The sequence below is a fragment of the Ambystoma mexicanum genome, chromosome 3p (assembly GCF_040938575.1).
Source record: "Ambystoma mexicanum isolate Mex_15411 chromosome 3p, UKY_AmexF1_1, whole genome shotgun sequence".
Taxonomy (NCBI): domain Eukaryota; kingdom Metazoa; phylum Chordata; class Amphibia; order Caudata; family Ambystomatidae; genus Ambystoma; species Ambystoma mexicanum.
The window spans coordinates 988,257,728-988,280,899 of NC_090925.1; the positions used below are offsets into that span (position 1 = coordinate 988,257,728).

Here is a 23,172-nt window from a genome sequence, read left to right on the forward strand (position 1 = left end):
CTTTAAGCATAGGTAAAAGACTTTTGAATGCATTTAATGTCGTGAAGAATTATTTTTGGCACAACACGGGTGACATTGCGCATGAAAATAAGGTTATACTGCACTCAACTGAATGTGATGGTGCCATGCAGGTATTAATTGAAGCACATTATGTGATTACGTAAATTAGAATTTATTTAAGTAATTATGCGATTAATCAAAGTAGAATGTCATGGCCTGTAAGGTAAAACCGTTATCATTTTAAGTAAAGTATGGGTATACTTTGCTATGCCAGGAACACATGTAATGATGGAATCTTTTTCTTTTCCTTTTCTCTTTGTTCTCGCATTTTTGTTAAATATCTGTTTGTCCTCGTGGGCGCCCTGTTTGATTTGGCATAATTTGTGTTCTCTTGACGTTCGGTGCACTGTCGAACTCTAACCTGATAATGTGGCGTGTTCTATTGAATGTTGATATTGCAATAATTACAATGTGTGCAACACAGTAATACCCTGGCTCTGAAGAAGGAAAACTCCGAAATGCATTAGCCATACGTGTTTCACATTTTGCCTCATTCTTTAGCAATAACTTCATTGGTGGAGTTTAAACCAATGAAGTACAAAATAATTTTCAAGAAGCTCTAATTTGGAAAATTAAATCAAGAATATAATTTTTTTGACAAATCATCAAAGTGTGTCTTTTAGTTTATTGCAAACAGAAAGAAACTAACTAAATCCCAAGTGGGAAACTGGGGTGTGCGGCCCACACCAAAGGCATACATGCCTAGGTCTTTTCTCTCCAACTACCAGATCTTCCCATTGTCCGCTGGCCTGACACCACTGGCTGTTGAGCCACTCTTGCATGGGACGCATGCGCAGCCGCGCGTCGGGAACCAAGTAAATGCATGACGCCACCATACCTAGCAAGTCACCTCCCGACTGGCTACATATTGAGGGATATGAAAAAGCATGTTCTGAAGCCTCTCGTTGGAGGGGAAGAGGAGGCCGTCCTTCGTCCGAATAAGAGCCCCCAGAAATTGTTTTACTTGACTGGCGACTAGACTGGATTTTTCCTCGTTGATAGAGAATCCCAGACTGAACAGAAGGTCTACGGTCTTCTGGGTGTTCAAAAAGCATGTGTCGTAAGAGTCCACTGTTATGAGACAGTCGCCGAGGTAAGGGTAAACTGGGATGGACAGTCTGCGCAGGTGTGCTGCCGCTACTGCCAGGACCTTTGTAAACACCCTTGGCGCTGAGGCGATGCCGAAGGGGAGGACCTTGAACTGGTAATGCATGTCCTCTATCATGAACCTTAGATATTTCCTGTGCGCTGGCAACATTGAAATATGAAAGCATGCATCTTTCATGTCCAATGTCGCCATGTGGTCCCCCTGTTTCAGCAGTGGGATCACCTCCTATAGCATTACCATACGAAACTTTTGAGGTTTTATAAATTTGTTTGCTGGGCGCAGGTCTAGAACAGGGCACATGGTGAGGTCCTTTTTGGGTACAAGGAAGTACACTGAATAAATACCCTTGTTTACCTGAAGAATAGGGACGACTTCTATGGCATCCTTTCCCAGCAGCGCTTCCACCTCTTGATTCAGGATCTGCAGGTGGTCCGACAAGAGGTGTCGTGAGTGTGGCGGTCTGAACTGTGGTGGTCGGGCGAATTCCACGCAGTACCCGTGGGCGACCGTCTTTATAACCCACTGGTCTGAAGTTATCCCCTCCCATGCCGCGAGGAAAGATGTTAAACGCCCCCCGACCGGGGTGACATGGGGGGGTACCTGGACCTGTTGGTAATTTCTGCCCAGAGGCTGTTGCTCCTCTGGGGTTGGAGTCTTTGCCTCTGCTGCATCGTTGACCCCTAGGTGGGTAGTTGGCGGGGCTTCCTGATGTTTGTCCAGAGTTCCACGGGACTCCCCTCGAAAGGACCGACGAGAACAGCCTCCCCTTTGGGGGGAAAGGCTTCACAGTTATTTGCCGCAAGGACTTAAGAGTCTCATGCTCTTTTTTTTGTCCGTCTCCAGGGCATCGTCGACCGCTTTCCCGAACAGAATGGTATCTTCTATGGGTTTGTTGATAAGAGCAGCCTGTGTTTCAGGCTTGAACCCAGAGTTGCGAAGCCAAGCGTGCCGCTTGAGTAGAGTGCTCTGGGCCAGAGACTTGCCTGCTGTTTCAGCAGTGTCCAGAGTGTTCTTGGTTATGTTCTGATTTACCTGCCTGCCCTCGGCCACGATGGTGAGAAGCCTGGACCTAGCGGCTTCAGGAACCTCCTGGAGACCTTCTTGTACAAGATTCCATTGTGCGTCTGCATAGCTTGCAAGCATCGTGGTGTTATTCACTATGAGAGTGGTGTAGGCAACTGCTGAGGTAACACGCTTACCTAGGGCGTGCAACCTTTTGGATTCCTTATCCGGAGGTGCCTCCCCTGTAGCAAGGGGTACCCCTGCCCTTTTCTGGGTGGTAGTGACTACCAAGAAGTCGGGGGTGGCGTGGCCTTTAATATATTGAGGGTCCGAGGGAGCTGGCCAAAATAGTTTTACTACCCTTGGGTTCACTGCACGGGTCTGAGCTGGCGTGACCAGGGAGGGGGCCAATCTTCTCTTAACAGAGTTTAGGAGGGGAATGCCTTGGCTTGAGGGGGGTTTCTCCTTGAGAATGTCCTCCACAAATTCTTGTTCGGGTACCACCTCCTGGGTGGAGATCTGAAAGTGCTCTGCTGCCTTCCTTAAGATGGCATTGAAGGCCATTTGATCATCTACAGGCGAGGCGTGGCCAGCCGGGGTGGTCGGAGGAGAATCCAGGCATAGAACGCCAGTGTCCTGATCTTGCGTGGGAAGCGTCCATGGCTCCGTTTCCACTTGCTGGGTTTCCTCCCAGTTGTCCATGGCATGCACTTGGTCCTCAGGGTAGTCCTGTAGGAAGGAAGGGTCTTCTTCTTCGCTGTAGATGTCCTGGTAAGTGTCCATCTGGACCACATCTTCATGGTGGACAGAAGCCGAGGGCTGAGAGTCCAGATTTTCCTGCAAACGTGCGATCCTCTTTTTCCTGCGATCTCAAAAGAGGCCCTTCACAAGATCTTTTCGGGGAAGGATGCTCAGAAACGAGACAATCCTTTCAAGACGGTCCATGCACCCTTCGAACCTCTCCCTTGTCCACTTAGAGGAACCAGAAGGGCCCAAAGGTGGAAAAACGTTGTCTTCCGCTCTTTGGTGTCGAAATTTGTCTCTAAGGGTGTTGGACAGAGGCTACTGACTGTCCTCGTAGGTTTTGCGAGTATCGGGGCACCATGGCGTGTCTTTAGACTTGTCCGCAGCACGCTCCATGTGTTTTGACAGTGTCTTAGGTACCAGCCCAACCGCCGAAGTGATCCTCGCGATACTTTCTTCCATCTCTGCCGAATCGGCGTGAGTTAACGGGTCAGAAGGTCTATCGGTAGATTTGCCACCTACCGTGGCGTCAGAGGGCCTGGTGGTGGATTTTTCACCTCTGGAAAGGCCAGAAGGCCTACTATTAGGGGGCGCCGGAGCGTCGAATGACCGCGCTTCGGCATATAAACTCGATTTAGAAGTAGCGCCCTTGTTTTTGGAGTGCCCAGTCGCAAGACGCTGATGCTGATGCAGGGAAGGCTGCTGATCTAACCTATCAGGGGAAACCGCCAAAATTTCCGACGGTCCTGTTGGCGCTTTCACCTTTTTCGACGGAACCATCGAAATTGGTGGTGGGGTTGTGTGCTTAGTGTTTTGTGTCTGTACGCCCCTGTCGCCAGTTGTTGTCCTTGAAGCGAGACTTGCAACAGGCCTTGAGGGGTCGGGGACGGGCGTGGCGGGCCTAGAAGTGTCCATCTCAAGGTCTATCACAACCGATACAGATGTTTGGTCATCGTCAGTGCTCCAGTCACTTTCGGCGGGTGTGGCAGTGGGGGAGGAGGGTTCAGCCCGCGACATACTGTACACGGCCCACCGCTTTACACAGCACTCCTTAAGGGTCTTAGGCCTAACGAGCGTACAAGCCGCACTCCGCTTCTCGTCGTGATTAAGGGGAGACAAGAATTACACGTTCTGTGCTCGTTTTTCCACGGGTACCTGGCCCTACCCTTAGGGCAGAACCTAAATGGTGTCCTTTCCATAGCAAAAGGTATAAACAAAGATGACCAGACCTAGAGGGCAAAGAGTGGGAAAGAGGAAAGACATAACGAAAGATATGGCCACCCCGACCCCACTCTCCCTATTGTGTAGGCCAGCCAGAGGGCCCAGCCACGTGGATGGCTCAGCCGCCGGATCTTAGGCGCCGAAATCCACCGCCGTCAAAACTTCCCGTAGTCTCCGTCGAGGTTGTTGAATCGCTGCCGAAGTGATTTAAGGGGAAATAACCAACAAAGTCGGAATAAAGATAAACAGTCTCATATGAAGAGCTCCGCTATAAGGCGAACAGTATCTGGGCTGAACAAAACAATCTGAGGGACCTTGCCGCGTGAGGGATTTTGGGTACACTACAAGTCACGATAGGGACAGTGTTACAGACACGCCTATGCTGAAGCACCCTTTCGGTCCCCGAAAGACAAGATGCAATACTCTGCGGTTACCACTGGATGTCGGACCATATGCACAGCATGCGATTCTAAGCAGATTAACAAGCATCAGAAACATTGCTTCATTTGTTCCTTTTTTCCAAATAGCCCGGCGGGGTGTCTGGGCTACTAATATTATTCTCACGTACTGTTGTTCGCTCGTCCCCCTGTGCCTTGAGCTCCGGGGTAAGTGCTGTGTCACCACGCACCGTCTGTTTGCGCTCCTCACTGCCGTTTCAATCCTCCAGCCCTTTCTTCAGTGTCTGCAGAGGCTCCTGTGCACCGCCCTCTGTGCGGAAATGCAAGTCTGCTATCCGCCTCCTTTCAGCTCTGTAATTCCGGCCGGCTGAAGTCTTCTCCCGTCTCAACAGTGTTGCTGCCACTCTTCCTTTTTTCCTGTGGTGCGTCAGCTAATTTCTTCGTTCTCACCCGATCGCCATTTTGTTTTGTTCACCATCGGGATACTGCAACACTCGTCGCAGCCGCTTCAGTGCATTACTTTACATCAGGATCAGCAGGCGCACCTCGGGATCACATCCTATCTCATGGCTCTGTAGCCATGCCTCCCCAGAAGATCCAAGAGTTATCTTGAGGAACTACAGAACTAGTGTTGATAAGAAAGACTATCAAAGGACATTACGCCAAGAAGTGTATAAGCCAAAAGGAAACCTGTATATAAAAGGACTATCCAGAACAAAGAGAAGACCAAGGGAAGAAGAGACAGTCTCTTGGCCCATTTACTTTGGTGGTAGGGTCAGATAGAGTTAGTTTGGACGGAGGACTGTTACTTTTGACTTCCTGACATCTGACAAGCACCTTTAATTTCTTAAAAATAGATAGTTAGGGTATTCCCTTTAACCATATGGAGAGCTAGGCCTTATTCTTTAATTTTAATAAAGAGAGTACAGAATGTCCTCCAATTGTCCAATTACTCCATCCGACCCACCACACCACTTTCTTGAAAGTCGCCCCAACTACTGGTAGTGGAATTAAGGGGGCCTTTGTGGCTCTGCCTGCCTTGCTGGATGCTTGGCAAGTGTTGCAGGACCGGACAAACCTGCTTATTTTTAATCCCATGGGTGGCCAGTAAAAATAGGCATGTCCTCGAGTCGTTTCCAAGGACGCCACCAGCATCCAAAGGACTGCAAACAAGCAAGAAGCCTCGGTCGCTATCCTGAGGCTCCACTAGAGGGAGCCCTGCACATCTCAGACTCGCAGCTCATAGACGCCAGAGCCCGACATTTCCCCACGCATATTCGAACTGGGCTTCTACACGAGCAGAACACACCATCCGAAGTCAAGGTGGCAAGCACCCATTGCTGCAAGAAATTTTTCCAGGTAGCAACCCCTTTCCCCAAGGGAGTTATTCAAAAGGAACGCATTAAAAGGAGACCTTGTCCTGGCCCTAGAAGAAGGGTATTTTACTTACAAGCCGAAATGTCACAGGACGCCGCACTCCTCACTAAGAAAACATGCCATCGATTTACTTCCTGACGTAGACCTACTACTGGGTCACCCTTCTGCCTAGCATACCAGACCTCAGAGAGGTCCTTAGAAAGGAGCACGACATTTATCTCGTTCCACTGGAACGCGACACTCCGCACTCTCCTGTACTAACAGAGCCCTGACATTTCCAGAAGCTCCGATTGCTTTGTTTTTTCATTTTGTATTTGATGTATGTTACACAATCTTGACACTTGAATATGTGAAATTGACACACGTACAGCCATTTGTTGACGGTCTTTTGTTTTACACAATTTTCACTGTACTGTTTGTCCTTTTTTGATAATTGTTCTAAGATGACTAATGAATCCAAAAAGTCACAAAATAAAGAAAAAAACTGTTTCAACAGCAAAATAAAAAATGCTGTAAGAACTCAAACGGGATTGAGTATTCTTCTACTTAACACTAAGGTGACAATATCTACAGAGATATTTCTGTCAAGTGATACATGACTAAAGTAAATATGTTTGCATAAATAGTGTAAACATCCAAATGAGGATGGTGGGATGCCCTCCTTACATTTCAATCCTACTTAGCCCACAGTCCTGCCATCATTAGGGCTGTCCCTCCTGTTACTAACAGTAACCATATGCAGACAGCTGTCTTGGTCATTCTTAAATGGTCTGCAAACAGACTGTTGTGAGCCAAGTCCAGTAGGATCCTCCTCAGAAAGCTTGGAATCTCTGTACAGGAAGCCATTCTCCCAATACACCCTGAACATCACAGGGGCTCACCCCTGTGCCCATTTCTCTGCCTGCTCACGCAGATCTGCCAGGGTAGGGCAGTCATGTTGTGCTTGGCAAATGTCAGCCTGACTGGGCACTCCCGCTAAGGACAAGTCACTCAGATCTTGGAGACAATTGAGGGTTGCAACTACTGGGTCCTCCGTCTTTGATTTTACGCATGTAGGCAACCCTGAGATCACAGTCTGGTGGCACCTTAGTGGCCACTGGACTCCCCCACCCCCTTTGACCCTCTGGTAGGAATTGAGATTGCACAACCACTTCAAAAGTTGGCCTCCCTTTCTTTTTGAGCTTTTTAAAGCTCCTACGGTATTCTTCTGGAGTTTTTAAAGAACTTCCAGAGGATGGTGGCCTTCATCTTGGAATATATCGAGCTCTCTTCTCGGGGGGCAACTGCATGATTACAACAGTTCCAACCATCGGTAGACGGCTCACAAGGGCTGCACCCCACAACTCCTCTTCCACCTCACACCCCTCTTCATAAGGTTGGATCAAATTCTTGGGGCGGAGACACCAATCTTTCCTTGGGAGCCACCACTGGAGGATTTCCCTCCCCCACTGGAAGTCCTGCATTCCACTGAGTCTCAAGTTCCATTTTACACAATAGCACAACATTTCTTTGCTTCTGCTCCTCTACAGCAGCATCTTCATTCTGTTTTAATTTGGCAATTACCAGGCTGGAGATGCGCAATGGATTAACAAAATATGGTAATGCTTTTGTTTGTAGAGTTCAAATTCTAATTGTACCTGTAGTACAAACTAATGAGCGAATAACATTCAAATTATAATTGATTGTACCAGTAGTTAGTACTACAGGTACAATCAATTATAACTTGAATTCATCAAGATAAAAAACCCAACTAGTTATTGCTGGTATGTGATTTACTTTTTGTTGCGAGTATACAAGATGTTAATCATTAGTTTGTACTACAGGCACAATTAATTTGAATTCTACAAACAAAAGCATTACCATATTTTGTTAAACCATTGCGCATGTCCAGTCTGGTAATTGCCAATTTGATTATCCAATAGGTTGCTTTACGGTCTTACATCCGTCAGACACTTGATGCTTCAGGTTAGAGGTTATGCAGCATCTCATACTGAAACATAGAATTCATAGGGTGTTAGGCGAGAGCGCAGCATCCCCTTACTAAACTGTTTTACCCAGTCGTTTCATTCAGTTTTAGTTCTACTAAGGCTGCAGTGTCCTCCTTAGGTTCCTCCAATGCAAACCTGTATTCATTTAAATGATATTCGTCTGCACTTAACTTTTGCCTGGTGTGACTTACTTAGGACCCAATGGAAGCGTTGGACCTTACAGAAGCATGGGGCCTAACAGAGGCCAGGGACCGCTGGGAATCTACACTACACTCTATGGATGGAATGTCGAGAAGTGCTTTTGCTTTCCTCATTCACTTCCACGCCCCCAGAGAAGTGGGTACCTGCGGTGGGAGTTCAGTGTCCTTATTGGCCTCTGGGGAGCCCTTCATTCCACTAGTTTCCTCAAAAGCTAGGAGGCTTTTTAACAGTGGAGCTTTCCTAACCTTTTGGCTTCATGGGGAGTACCCTTGCTTGGCAAAACATTTGTAGCTCATCTACTGACAAGGTGTGTGCGGAGCTCATGTTAGGTTAACCGAACGTATAAAGTGCAGCATTCACCAAAAAGGCATCTTGTTGCCAATTCAGGTGGGTGAGGACGGAAAAAGCAGACACCTAAATGAGACATGGTTCTCAGAAGCCCGTAGTCCACGGAGAAGAGAATACCACAGCTGAGCAGCAGCTACACAAAAACGGGTGCCGATACGGGCTGCTTTGAATTGAGGAACAGAAACAAGGAAGAGGTCCGCCGAACTAAGAGCCCGGGCATGGATGTACGGGCAAAATTCGGGCTGGAGGCACTCCGCGCCCAGGCCGGAAACTGATGCCACAATGAAAGGGCCTAAAGAGAGAGGCCAAAAAACAAGAGTCCAAAATGTAACAGCAGATGGGGGCCCATCACCAACACCTCGGTCTTGTCACCATTCAGCTTGAGCCAGTTGTTATGCATCCATGCCCCCATGGCTTCAAGGAAGGCCCTAAATCTGTCAGCAGTCTCAGGAAGATACAGATATGAATGAAGCAAGATCTGGGTATCATCTGCATAAGAATAAAAACCGACGTCATGAAAAAAGATGCGTTTCGTCAGAGGCTGAATGTACTGGGAGATGCCTGACCCTTTGGGAATGCCACAGGAAAAAGCAGCTGGGGGAGCACAAAAAGGAGGAAGAGACCGATTCAGTGCGGTTAGAAAGAAATGAAGAAAACCATGACAGAACGGCACTAGAGAGGCCGGCCCCAGAAAGACGATCCAGCAAGACCACATGATCACTGGTAATAAAGACGGCATGTAGGTCGAGGATCAGTAAAGCACAGACACCACACTGATCATGCAGTCGAGCCAAATCGGAAACAGACCAGCACACTTTCGGTGCAGCGTCGAGAAGGAAAACCAGATTGCGATGGATCAAGAAAAGAGGACTGCTCAATATAAACTAAGAGGTGGACAGACTAATGTTTCAACCAGCTTCATAAGAAAAGGAAAAAGCAGGATAGGGAGAAAGTTAGACAAGACACACTGATCCAAAAAGGGATTTTTCAAAAGTGAAACCACTAACGTACGTCTTAGAGAAACTGGGAACTGACCAGTAAAAAATTACGTATTGACAGCTTGACCAAGGGGGCCATAGGGGGCAAAATATCCTTCAACACAGACAGGGGGATAGGGTCTTTGGCGGATGAAGATTTCAATTTAAGCGAAGCCCCTACCATTTCTTCCAAATTAAATACAGAAAATGTAGACCAGGAATAAACTGAAGGCGCAGAGACGACTGCAGGTAGGGAGACCATGGACTGGGATCCGGGGGAATAAATGCTCTGTCGAACTGTGGCAATCTTATCAGTGAAATAAGATGAGAGAGAATCACAGCAGGATTGAGATGAACGAAGCGGTTCAGAAGGAAGGGAGTATAAAAATCAAACAGCCTTAAAAAGTTCTCTGGGTTGATTAATGGAATTTTCCATATGCTAAGAAAAATAAGCACACTTTGCCTCAAAAATAGCTTTATGCTACATATAAGAAAAATGTAGTAGGGCTGTCTTAACGGCAGGATTATAGGTCGTACAACCTTTGGGTTTGATTTGCCGAAGTGCACAAAGAGGATCAGTAAACCAAGGCTCGAAGGCCGAGCCTTATGTTTAGGAATTTTTAAAGGAGACAACAAATAGGCAGCCACAAGGAAAGCTTCAGTGATGGCATCAAGATCTGGAGCCACCGAGCAAGAACAACAATATCACAGGGTACGTGGTGTCAATTCTGATAGGGAAGAAAGACATGCTTGGAGATTGTCTTAATGGGGATCAATTTCCAAGAAAAAGGGATGATAAAGTAATCGGACCAACAAAGAGGAAGTGCAGGGTAAACAGCAACATAGGCTTTAGAAGCCAAAATAAGGTCCCGTGTATTAACTAATCGATGTGTAGTACCAACAAGCAGCTGAGAGACATCCAATTCATTCATAGCAGTGATAATCTCTGAATCTTATTATCAGAAACGTCATTAACTTTAAGATTAAAATCACCCAAAATCACCAGGTGGGTGTGTCGAAGCTGTACATCAGCGATAAAATCCAGGAAAGAGTCACAAAGAGCTCAGGTCACGTTCCACTCAGGAATTAGAAAATGCCTAGCATTGAATCCAACATTAACTTGACACTTTATTTTGGCTGAGTACGCTGTAGGCAGTGTCTCAAATCCCAACCGCTGGCAGGGTTTTGAGGATCTTTTGGTCTGAGAAAGATGCATTTGATGTGCTCTGCTGCCCGTGCCACCATGCCGCAAGTGCACAAGCTAAGGACGGCACCGAGAGTGATCCAGTATTTGTGCAGGTTTGCCTTTGCTGTTTTGAAACACTTCTGCATAGGAACCCATGTGTTTCCTTCACGCATCTGCCATGCGCTTGAGAGCAGCTTCTTGTACCCTCTAAGGCAAATGATGCGCACCTATCACAGCTCTGCCACACTAAGCCCACACAGACTTTCCTCACATGCAAGGTTACAAGTCTAGAGGAGAGGTGTGAAACCAAAGTAGTGTGAACGCTGGCACATCTACAATCCAAGTAGAACAATAGAGATGGGTATCCCCTGAACCGTGGACCTGGGGAACTATATAAATAGCGAATAAGAGAAATGGGGTCACACGGATAAATACAACAATTCAAAACATTCAAATACTCAACAGGGTGAATGGGCAATGAGGGACATGGACAGATCAGGAGTCAAATTTACATATTGTATTCAATTAATACAAATAACACAAAGATCATATCATCCACACTATAACATTTTCTAAAATGCATACAAATACATAATATATATCAAAAATATACTAGAGAAGATAATGTATCTATCTAAAAGACTATCTAATCAGGCACTGCTAGCCACAGTGTATATAGCCAGCCAGTGCAACAAGGTTATCAAAAAAAGTGCTAAGTGCCTTGTCAAAAAAAGTGCTAAGTGCCAACTACGGGTGTCACATTCGTGTGACATTCTCCTAACAGTAGTTTCGACGGTCAAACAATCAATCTCATCTAGGACAAAAAAGAACAAAAGAGCTGATAGCCGTCCTCATCAGAGCACAGTAATTGCATGTTATTTAATCTTCAAAAGGCCCGAAACAATATCAAAAAGAACTATACACAGCAATACACCAGAAGGTCATATACTAGATGGTACATTATGCTTCAATCTTGCTTGAAGGTCTGTGCCTCTGGTGGAGCGCTAATTCAAACAAACAAGAAAAACAAAAAAAAAGCATGATGTTAAAAACAGGAATTAAAATTTGACTGAGCCTGCCCGTGGCTCAACATAGATCCATCACCCATTAGAGTTCAATTGATAGTGACTAGCAAATGCAGGTAAAACAAATTCACCTTGCAGAGTCCCAGGGGGGCGCAGAAAGAGATAGCTTCATTTGCGTGGCCCACAATCCTACTGGTAATAACCAGTTATGAATTATCTATGGAGACAAAAACAGGAAAAAAGGACTTGAAAACATAGTCCCCTTAATTCCCACCTAAATGCACTGAGTAAATTGACAAAGGGCGCACAGGAGCAGGGTCCGTAAACTCCATACTAACCTCCTACACAAAAGTGGCTTCCATAAAGCAAACAGGCAATCAGGTGGCCTGTGATCATGTCGTGATCACATGAAAAGTATATGCACGAGCATCTCATTGGAAACGTAGCAAAGTTTGATTTTAGAATTCAATCTGTCGTCCAACCAAGTTTAAATGGATGTAATCAATTGGTGAAAAGGACTTTTAAAGTATATCAATACTTAGATTACTTTGACCATCAGTTAAGTACAACTTCCCTATTCGTAAAAGTTGACATTTTGAAGGTAGGATCTTTCAACTGTCTGTTGGATAGGTTTGTTGACATAGGGAAGTTGGAGAGCAAGATTAGTTCAAGAACGGAAATAAATCCCGCGAAAAGAAATACGTTGGACTAGAAAGAAATGTCTATATGATTCCCGGATTCCCTGAAGCAAGGATTTAAAAACTGGTATAAATCCCATTGCTGCTATTATTGGTCTCCCCTAGAAGGTGAAAAAATGTTGTGAATTGTTTTTAGCAAAGACTCTCAACATTTTGGGGGGTGATTAATAACTTGGTTCAGCCTCGGGATGATAAATAACCCTATCTCGGAAGTAGCTTGGGATTATCATTTTGAACACGTTTACAGGGACCCAGTAGTTATTGGGTAGGAGTCACCTATTAATAGCCCATGGATCCTGAAAATTCGGGTGGCAAAGATTGAGGAAATTATCAGAAAGTCCTCAAATTAGAGGGTGGCTGGACCGAATGGTCTCTCTAACACTACCCTAAAGTTTAATCCTAGGTTATGTGCTGTGATTTTTTTTTCCTATTTCAATCAATGCTGGCAAATAAAGAGACCTCAGGCTCTTGGAAGCGATCTGTGATTATTCCTATATTTAGGAAAGGTGACAGGAACAACCCGTCTAACTATCGGCCTATATCGCTGTTGGACTCTGAAAGTAAAATATTTGCCAATATAGTTCTGCAGGAAATGGAGGATTGGGCCCTTGCAGCAGGTTGCCTAACGAAGTTTCAAACAGGTTTTAGAAAGGGTATCTACTTTATTGAATAGTTTTGTAATATCCTATCTACAAGAACACGTTTGGATGGAGTCCACAAGGCAGGTTTTTATTATGGCAATTGACTTACCAATGGCATTTGATTTGGTTACACTTTCGGATGAAATTACACGCCTGGGAAATTCCCCACTCTGTCATTATTGATTCATCTGCATAAGGGGCCGGTTGAACATACAGTATTTTTTTGGAAGGAATTTTGTGTACGTAGGGGATTGAGACAGGGATGCATATTGGCCCCCTGCCTGCTCAACCTGTACTTGGCAGAATGATTAAGTGCCGTGAGCTTTGTACCACCTAAGCTCCGGAACTTACGGGTATCCTTTCTGACTTACGCAGATGTCATCCTGCTGGACAGTACACAAATCGGCTACCGAAATTGGATAGTGCACTACAAAAATATGCTGAGCTAAACTAGAAATCAATTGTGCTAAAACAAATGTGCTAAGGTTTTGTGAGAATAGTAAAAAAAAACTCTTGGTTTTTCCTGGTCAATGCGTAGTGAACTAGTGATTCCGAAACAGTGTCTTACCTACCTGGGCTTTTTGATAGATTCTGGCCCAAATAACGGAGTTGTTTTGGGTAGGACAAAATCTAAAGCTGAACATCTGCCTGCCTAGATGAGAAGGATTTCTGTCAAGTACTGTAGATTTTCACTCGTCCTGTTTTAAAATTTTACAACATGAAGGTGGTCCCACCGCTTACGTACAGCACTGGCATAGCATGTGTACATCGGGGGATTGAGATAAAATCGAGGCAATTGTCTGGAAGAAAGCCCTAAACCTGCCAAACTGTTTACCAATTATTGCACTATTTCTAGAACTGGGTTTGAATTCTTTGGCTTACACTTTTAAGTGGAAAATACTAACCCAGTATAGGCCGGATAGTTTGTACAAAGATTTCGGTATCGCTTTGGGGAGGCATAAAGGTGTCCCACTGGTTGCTTTTGGGAAAGCAGATCTAATTTTGAGTGAGTGTACTACGAATGGTAATCTGTTGGTCTCTAACCCAGGATTGGTCACGAAAAAGTTGAGAGAACTTGACTGTGTTAAACAGTGGATAAAGTTAATACGTACAAATTCGATCTGTGCTAAACCACAGGGCTAGCTGCCGCTTTACCTGAGAGGGGTTCCCAATCCGTACTGGCGGGAAGAATTCCTTAGATTGCAATTAAACCTGCTATTTTAACGTCTTTTTATTGGCATTTATATGGGATACATTACTCACCGTAATCGTATTTCTGATGCTTGTATCTGCTTAGATTCACATGTTGTGCGTAGGCCATCTAGTGGAAGCTGCAGAGTATTACAGTTGTTTTCTAAACCCGAAAAGGGACGTCGACAGGGTGTGCCAGTAATACTATCCCTAGTGTGACGTCCACTGTACCGATGATCCTTCACGCGCTGAGGTCCCTCAGATTGTTATTTTTCTGACATGAGGTAGCATGAAGTGTAGCGTGAGTACAGTTGTATCCAAGCAGATACGTATCAGACAAGCTCATAAGCATCCATGCGCCTTCTCTCTGAGGGGATGAAGGGTGGGAGCATGTGAATCTAAGTAGATACAAGCATCAGAAATACGATTACGGTGAGTAATATATCCCTTCTGAGGCTTGTGGAATCTGCTTAGATCACATGCTGTGCATAGATTAGCAAGCAGTGTTAGAAGAAGGTGGTAGGATGTGAGAAGGTTCATGGGCGAACAGATGTCTTAGAACCGTTTCTCCCACTTGTGTATCTGTCTTGGAATGAGTGTCAATGCAGTAATGCGGAGTCAAAGTGTGGACTGAGCTCCATGTAGCTGCTTTGCAAATGCTGTCTAGAGGGACATTTGCAATGAAAGCCAGAGTGGCTCCTGTGCTCCTTGTGGAATGAGCTCTGGGCGTAAAAGGCAGTGTCTTGTCTGACAGGGAATAGCACAATTGAATACATCTGACTATCCACCTGGAGATGGCATTCTTTGAAATGCAGTCCCCTTCTCTGCCTGGTGCTATGGAGGCAAACGGTTAATCTGTTGTTCTTAGCGGTCTGGTCTTGTCTACATAGTAGAGGACCGCTCTTCTCACATCTACTGTGTGGAGTTTTACCTCAGCTGAGCTGGTGGATTCCTGAAAGATAGCCGGTAGCTCAATAGACTGGTTTACGTGAAATTTAGAGATGAACTTAGGGGAGGACCTAGGGTGAGTACGTGAAACCAGCTTGTCCTTGTGTACAACAAAGAAAGGATCCGGGACTGACAATGCTTGTATTTCACTAACTCTTCTTATGGAAGTGCTAGCCACTAAGAAGGCAGTCTTGTAACTTAAGTGTTTAAGACTAGACGTATGCATCTGCTCTAAGGGAGGTCCCATGAGCTTACAAGTACAACGATGAGATCCCATCCTGGCGGCGGATTAGAAATTGGAGGGTGAACTCTCTTTAGCCCTTCCATAAATGCTTTGATGACAGGCACCTTCCACAGTGAGTCCATACTGTGGGAGGTGGTGTAGGCTGACAAAGCCGACAGGTGGACCTTTAAAGAGTTGAATACTAACCCTGAATCTAGCAAGTGGAGCATATAAGTTAGAATATTGGATGGAGTACATTCTATGGGGTTAATTTGTTTAGACTGGCACCAAATTACAAATCTCCACTTTTTTGAAATAACAGTGCCTACTGTTAGGCTTTCTTGCTTCCTTCAAGATATCCATACACCTTTGTGGTAGATTAAGATGTCCAAACTCTACAACTTCGGGAGCCATGCTGCCAAGTTCATTGAGTGAGTTTGAGGGTGCACGGTTAGTCCCCTGTGCTGAGTGAGCAGATTGTAAGGGCACAGGAGTTTGATGGGATCGCACATTGCCAGTTTGCGCACATGTGGATACCAGGGCTGTCTTGCCTACATCTGAGCAACTAGGATGAGCGTCACCTGTTCCTTGTGTGTCTTGTTCACCACCTTCCTCATGAGAGGGGTTGGGGGAAAGCGTAAGCAAATTTCCTTGACCAGTTCATCCGTAGGGTGTTCCCCTTGGAGCCTGGCTGGGGGAACCTGGACGCAAAGTGTGGGCATGGACGGTTTTCGCGTGTAGAGAACAGTCTATTGTGGGGAAACCCCATTGGGAGAAGAGGTGTTCTACGACCCCTGCATGTAGTTGCCAATCGTGCTCTTCTGGTAGGAGATCTCTGCTCAATGAGACTACAAGAGAGTTGAGTTCCCCTGGAACATGCAGATACGATAAGAATATCTTCAGTTTGCGTGCCCATTTCCAAATTTGTTGCGCAAGCCTGGACAGATTTGGATAATATGTGCCCCCCTGTTTGTTGATGTAAAACATTGCAGTAGTGCTGGCAGGACTTGGACAGAATGGTTCGCTAGGTGAACTTCGAATGCCTGAAGGGTTTTGAATACTGGCAGTAGTTCTAGCAGATTGATGTGATGCTGTGCTGCCGCACAAGACCACAGACCCTGAGCTGTGTGGTGAAGGTAATGAGCCCCCACCCCACGAGTGAGGCGTCTGTTGTGACAATCGCCTGTACTTCCCGATTGTAGAACGGTTTCCCCTTCAACAGATTTTCTCTTGTCCACCAGCGAAGATTTTGACCACTAGATCGTCCCACTGACCACTTACCTGAGACCACTGTTTTGCCAACCACTCCTGCATGGGTTGCAGGCGCGCGTGAGGTACCAGGTAAATGCAAGATGCCATCATGCCTAGCAAACGCATAGCTTTGCGCACCCTTATCTGTCGGGCGGCCTGATAATGCAGTATTTGCAGTAACATGTTTTGGACTCTTTCCTCTGACGGAAAGACCAACCCCTCTTGTGTGTTTATAACAGCCCCTAGGAACTGTTTGGTTGTGCTTGGCACTAGGCTTGATTTTCTTCTCGTTGATGAAGAAGCCCAATTGAAAGAGAAGGTTCATGGTTCTTTGAATGTTTTGCCTGAAAATTAGGGGAGACTCCACTGTAATCAGCCAGTCGTCCAGGTAAGGGTACACTGGGATTGCCTCCCTGACAAGGTGTGCTGCCACCACCGTCAGTACCTTCGTGAATATCCTTGGAGCAGATGCTATTCTGAAGGGCAGCACTTTGAATTGGTAGTGCTGGTTCGCTATCTTGAAACGCAAGAATCTTCTGTGTGCTGGGAACATTGAAACATGAAAATAGGCATCTTTCATATCCAGTGTTGCTATGTAATCCACCTTCTTTAGTAGAGGTATGACCTCTTGTAGCGTAGTCATGCAGAACTTTTGTGGCTTGACATATTTGTTTGCAGGGTACAAATCTAATACTGGGTGCATTGTTAGATCTTTCTTTGGGACAAGGAAGTAAGTTGAATAAATACCCGTTTACCTGGTTGGCCGGGAACGGGACGATTTCTATGGCATCCTTTAGGAGAAGCGTGGTGATTTCCTAGAGGAGGATGCACTGGTCTTCTTTGGAGTGGGTCTTTTGGCGTCGGGGATGGTTCCGGGGTCACTCTAGGTGCTCTACACAATATCCTCGCGCTACGGTGGACAGCACCCATCAATCAGAGGTGATTCCCTCCCATGCTTGTGTGAAGTTGGAAATGCGCCCTCCTACTGGAGAGGCATGGGAGGGCACCTGAAGAAGGATGTCACTGAGGAGGGGTACCACCTCTCGAGGTGGCACCCCTTCCCCTACCGCAAGACTTGCGCAGTCCTCTCTGGTAATTCTGAGAGGCTTGGCCTTGATTATTTCCCCATGCTGTTCCCTGACTTTGGTTGTAGTTGGAAACCCTCTGGGAGAATTGTCCGTGTGAGCGACGAAAATTGCTGTTTTCCCTTTGGCCAGGAGGATTATTGGTCAAGTGTCCCAATGACTTTAGAGTGTCATATTCTTCCTTGGCTGTCTCTCAAGACGTCCTCGACGGCCTTGCCAAAGAGAACATTGGGCTCGACGGGCATGTTAATGAGAGTAGCCTGTGTCTCTGGTTTAAAACCGGATTGGCGTAACCATGCGCAACGCTTAATAATGGTTCCCTCAGATATGATTCTGCCGGCGGTGTCTGCAGCGTCACGACTGGTTTTAAGCAAGCAGCTGGACACTGCCGTTTCTTCTGAAGCCACTAGTGCTAACTGAGACTTGAGGGGTTTTGGGGCAGGGGAGAGTAAAGCCAAGACCTCGTCCCATTTATGACAGTTGAAACTGGCTAATAGAGTAGAGCTATTAGCTATTCTGGTTTGGAAAGCAGCGGAAGAGGCAACCTTTCTGCCCATGGTGTATAGCCTCTTACTTCCCTAGCCTCTTCTGAGGCTCCTCCAGACAAGGAGAGTACCTGCCCGTTTCCCTGTTGTAGTAACGATGAGCGAGTCAGGCTTTAGTTGACCCCTGATGTACAGCAGGTCAGATGGAGCAGGCTTGAAAAGTTTCTCTATGCGGGGGTTCACAGCTCGTGTCTGATTTGGAGTCCCTAGCGAAGCTTGTACTTTCCGCTGGACAGACCTTAGTAGGGGAATAAATTGAGAGACAGACTTTTTATCTCCCAAGATATCATCCACGATATCTTTGTCCTGTGGATCTTCTTGAGTAGATATTTGGAAGTGCTCTGCTGCTTTCATGAGCACTTCATTTAAACAAGGCTGATTATCCACGGGTAAGTCTACCACAGTGGGATCATTATCCATTGGGGAGTCGATGCTGTACATGATTGTGTGTCTGGGTCACCCTCATCGTCCTCATTATCAACATAATAAGGGTCGGTCTGCGGCCTCCTTACTATATAGATCCTCATGATCAGAGACCTGGTCATATAGTTCAATGACAGTGGGATTTGGATCGTGCACTGGCTCACTGGGTCGAGTCCTTTTAGTAGGGGATTGAAAAGGATCTTGAGACCTAGAGGCTGCTGCTGTAGGTGGGGGTCGAGTGGAAGCTAGTAAAGTAATCTGGATTCTTTTCATAAAAATCAGCCCGGAAAGACATCCTCCTCATGACCCTATCTATATCAGCAGAAGACTATTCTGCAGAACTAGGGATGACCCCTGGTGGAGGTGTGATGCCTAAATCTTCTGGCGTGTGTGGGAGTACAGAAGATGGCGCAGCCCTCTTTGAAGAAAGGGAATCCTGTACCTGAGGTTCCTTACTCTTGTGGGGGGCCTTCTGAGATTTATCCTTATGAGGGGTCTTCGAAGAACTCTTCTTAGACTCCTTTGACTTAGTAAGGCCTGCTGGAACGTGTTTTTCTATAAGATGGGCTAGTCCCTTTTGTAAGGGCCTTTCTACCGATTTCGATGTAGGTCGTCGAATCTCGGCTATGGGCCGATCCAAAGTCTTGTCATCTGATTCACAGTCTTCGGGAATCTCTTTTTCCACAATGTCTGATCTGTCTTTCGACAGTCGGGATTTGTCACGCGGAAATCGCGATCTGGAGTGCCCAGAGGACAAAGAATCAACTGACCTTTCCCTTGATGTCGTGCGTTGCCGTTTGCTCGACACATGTGTTGAGTCTCGGCGGTGAGTTGTGTGTTTGGTGTGGTGGATGGTGGAAGCGCTTCCACCACCGGGTGTTGTCCCTGTAACAGAGCCACCGCCCTGTATATTGGGGCCTGGGGCATGTGCCTGGGAAACCAGAGTATCCCTGTCTTCTACACCGTCTGCAGCGTTGCTGCCATCGCTGAAGGCACCCTCCATGTCCATGGCCTCGAGCTGCCTGGCGTAGTGGGCCCAGCGTTTAGTTGATCGATCCTTCAAAGTCACGTGCGAGACACAGGTTACACACAAGGTGTTTTGTCTAACCACGGGAACTTTTTGTTGCACTTTGGGCACAATTTATAGGGGGTCCTTTCCATAACGGAATAACACGGCAGCTAGGCGAAAGTGTACGAAAAGGGGTGTAAGTATTCTAAAACGACCTCGCCCCTCTCTCCCTACTGTGTGGGCTGAACGAAGGGAGTCTCTCAACGGTAGTTTCTTGTACTTCACCAGCGTCGGGTTGTATCGACAGTTGGTGAATATATAAGGATAGCAAGAACAACTATGGTTCATTGATAATAAATGGCGATACCTAAAAGAGGAACTCCGCTATAAGCGTCCGTATATGATGGTGGAAAAAAACAATCTGTGGGACCTCGGCGCGTGAAGGATCATGGGTACAGTGGACGTCACACTAGGGATAGTATTACTGGCACGCCTTGTCGACGTCCCTTTTCAAGTTTCGAAAACAACTGTAATACTCTGCAGCTTCCACTAGATGTCGGTCTATGCACAGCATGTGATTTTAGCAGATTCCACAAGCCTCAGAAGAACAAGTTACTTACCAACTGGTAACGTTCTTTCGACTGGATGTTCCTCCAACGTATTCCACATCTTTTTCTTTTAAACACTATCTATCTATTATTGCACACAGGCACAGCACATGCGTATGTATACTTCACATTACTACATTGTTTTACATCATACACAGTTATTTTCCTCTGAATCCACACTTTCGTTTTCGGCTTTGTCTGACGAGTATTGTTTGCATCTTGCCCATATATTTCTAGTTTTGGATGGGGGCAGCACCGTGTCTATATATAGTTCATCTGCATCTTTTGTCCATATCATATCCCTGTTCCAGTCCTCCTTGGTTGGCGGGATTGCACTTTTCCACCTCATCAATATTGCTCTTTTAGCTATTAGAAGGCCCAGATTTAACAATTTTCTCCATATCGGATTCATTTTCCCCACCACCCCAAGCAAACATATCCGCGGGGACCATTCCACCGGTTGATCTGCCATCTCGGCTAGTGCTTCACACAGCCAACCCCAGTAGTCTTTCAGCTTTATGCATGTCCAGAGCATATGGTATATATCTGCATCTTCTTCATTACACCTCGGGCACGTTCCTGGGGTGTCTGGGTAAATCCGTTTGAGTTTTGCAGGGGTATAGTGCGTCCTATTTATTATTTTATAATGGATTAGTTTGTACCTAGAATTGCATGAAATCCGTTTAGTTAGCTCGCAGATTTGGGACCATTCCGTATCCTCAATTTGTTGTCCCAGATCGTGTTCCCATTTGTTCCTGGCTGTGTGTATATCTGCTGGGCGTGTCTGTACTATCATTTTATACAGTGCTGAGGCTGTGATTTTCTGTGTTTCCCCGGTGAACATGTATCCAAGTCCCATATTTCTTTCTGGTTCGTTTGGGAATGTGGGGTATTCCTTACGTACGGCATTACTTACACACACATATTGCTGTTTATGTTTACTTGTGTTTCCCAGTATATCTTTTATATCATCCCACTGGACGAAGCGCTTATCTAAGAAAAGCTGTCCCCATTGAGCAATGCCCCGAGCACTCCAATGCCTGGCCACCTCCCCATCTAAGTTGAAAGGTGTTAGTGGATCTCCCCAAAGTGGCATACTTGGGTGGTATAGGAAAACGGTCAATTCACTTGTGTCCTGTTCTCACTACTTGTTGTCCTGTCTCTTTATTAGCGCTCTGATGCCCGCAGGCTTTCAGCGCTTTATAAACAAATAAATAAATAAAATAGCATGTTCGTAGCAAATATATCTGCTATTTTAGCCCATGCCGTGGTTGTTACCTTTGTGGGGTCTATGGTGTTATAGTGCTTGGGGGTTGGTCTAGACAACTTGTGCAAAGTTGTAATTGCCTCCCGTTCCTTCTGGGCAGGCAGCGGAGTCCATGGGTTAAGGAATTGTGTAGCCCACTGGGCAGCATGATGTGCCTGTGCCGCAAGATGTTATTCCAGATCCGGTGCCATCAACCCACCCCTCGGGTATGTGTCAGTTAGTGTTTTCCAGCTCAGTCTCGGAAGGCCTTCCCAAACAAACTCGATGCAGGCGCTGTTCATCTTCGTGAACAGGGCATGCCCCGGCCAAACCGGTACAGTGCTGAATAGATAGAATAGTTTTGGTAGTATTATCATTTTGATTAGCGCTATTCTTCCCATCAGTGAAATGGGAAGAGCACTCCAGCGTTTTATCTTAGTGCATAATGTGACCGCCAGAGCGCTATAGTTCAGGGCACGGGAAAGTTGGCTCGTCCTGGCAATGTATGCACCTAGGTACAGAATGTGTGTCGGGCTTCAAATGAGGCCATGTACGTCTTGGGGTTGCTTTGTATTTTCTGTCAGTGGGAATAACTCTGACTTGTTGGGGTTTAGCCGTAAACCTGAATATTCTCCAAATCTCTCAACCTCGGCCAAGACCATGCCTAGTGAGCGATCTGGGTTCTTAAGATACAATAGGATGTCATCTGTGTATAGAGTTATAATTTGTGGGTTGCCCTCTAGCAATAGGCCATAAGAGCTGTATCGTGACCTAAGTATATCTGCCAGGGGTTCTATCACTAGGGCGAACAATAAAGGTGACAATGGGCAGCCCTGTCGGGTGCCTCCACGTAGTTCTAACTTGTTTGTTAAGTTTCCGTTAATTCTAATCCTGGCGTGGGGACGTGTATATAATATTTGTATCCATTTTATAAAATTAGGGCCAAACCCATAGTTCCGCAGTACTCCGAATAAAAAGGGCTACGAGACAGTGTCGAATGCTTTGCGCATGTCGAGTGATACCGCTACCGCCTGCGTTTCGGGGGGACTGTAACCATCATTTTGTGACATTTTTTTAATATTCATTGCTGTGGATCTGCCGTTGATAAACCCTGCCTGGTTATCATGTACCATATATGGCATCAGTAGTGGAAGTCTAGTTGCTATCATTTTTGCGAAAATCTTCGCGTCCGTGTTTATTAATGGCAATGGCCTATTTGAGCCACAATCTTCAGGGGGCTTCCCTGGTTTAAGCAGAAGCGTAATCACTGCCTTAAGGCCTCCTCCCGTACTGCATATAATCTAGGGGTTAGCACCTGGCTGAATTCTTTATAGAATTCTGCCCCGAGGACATCTGTTCCTGGGGCTTTCCCATTGGGAAGTGCCTTGATCGCTTCCCTTATTTCAGCCTATGTGATTGGGGTTTCTAATGTTTCTCTAGTGTCAGATAAGAGTGTCGTTGGGATCTGAGAGCGATAATGTTTAATCTCATCCTCAGTAACATTGCACTGTGGGGAGTACAGTTTATTGTAGAATGTATAGAATGCCTTTTCCACCTTGCCCCGTTCGGTGGTTACCATGCCGTATGGCATACGTATGCAGGGTATAGTTGATGGGCCATTTTTCCCTCTTACTGCTCTGGCCAATAGTTTCCCTGGGCACTCACTCTC

At 46.1% G+C, this 23,172-nt stretch overlaps 1 protein-coding gene across 6 annotated transcripts in view; it reads right to left on the bottom strand.

Annotated features, from left to right (window-relative positions):
* ZHX3 (zinc fingers and homeoboxes 3) overlaps positions 1 to 23,172 on the bottom strand; it is a 443,788-nt gene that overhangs the window by 211,050 nt on the left and 209,566 nt on the right. Inside the window, exon 1 of one of the 6 annotated variants that reach the window (XM_069652275.1) lies at positions 11,767 to 11,825. The exons of the other annotated variants lie outside the window; for them this stretch is intronic. The gene's annotated coding sequence lies outside the window, so the exon portion shown is untranslated. Of the gene's footprint in view, positions 1 to 11,766; positions 11,826 to 23,172 lie in introns of those variants that run through there. 6 annotated transcript variants of the gene reach the window in all.